The sequence below is a fragment of the Hipposideros armiger genome, unplaced genomic scaffold, assembly GCF_001890085.2.
Source record: "Hipposideros armiger isolate ML-2016 unplaced genomic scaffold, ASM189008v1 scaffold_362, whole genome shotgun sequence".
NCBI lineage: Eukaryota > Metazoa > Chordata > Mammalia > Chiroptera > Hipposideridae > Hipposideros > Hipposideros armiger.
The window spans coordinates 145,614-146,408 of record NW_017731712.1 but is presented as its reverse complement, the minus strand read 5'-3'; positions in this window follow the sequence as shown (position 1 = coordinate 146,408).

Genomic DNA, 795 nt, shown 5'->3' with positions numbered 1-795 from the left:
CCCCCCGCATTTCTTGGACTCCCTGGGGACAAGATCACGGTCCTCTCATCCTGTCCCGGGCGCACTCCCCCACCCCAATCCTCCCTACTCCCCATGCTGCCTGTACCAGACAAATGTGCGCCCAGGGGAGCAGTCCTGGCGCCTGGGTCCTTTCCCCACCCCCGCCTCACCCGCTCCCCAGGAAGTCAGTCCTCTGTGGTCAGAGACGCCCTTTTCCCCTCCTCGTCCCCCACCAGCCCCCCATCTCCTGCAGGACACCAGCTCTGCAAACAGGTCCTGCACTTAATTCTGACTTGTGATGGGCAGGAGTCCTGCACCCCCAGGTTAGAGGGAAGCCGGTTAGGCTCACAGGCTGGTGTTTCAGGACCAGGGCCCAGTATTCACGAGTCTCATCCTGACCAGAGGGGCTGACCCCCTGCCACACACACAGGCCGGAGCCGGGAGTCAGCTCAAGGTCATGCTGGGTGTCAGGGCAGAGCCTCCCTAGGTCCCTGGGATGAATTTGTAAAAAGATCTGACTTGAGACAGTGAGAGGCCGAGGCCGCCCCCCCCCGACCCCCCATCCTGGCGCAGGTGTCTCCCAGGGACCAGCAGTCGCTCACCAGGTGATCTGTGCCCCCATGCCCGCCCACTGTACCCCAGGGGTAAGGCCACCTGTGCTCCTGGAAGGACAGGCCCCGAGGACAGCCCCAAGCTCCAGGGGTCCTGGGACGACAGAGGGGGAGGGCCCACCCCCAGGACGACAGAGGGGGAGGGCCCACCCCCCCCCTCCAGGTCTGAGGCCCAGCCACCAGC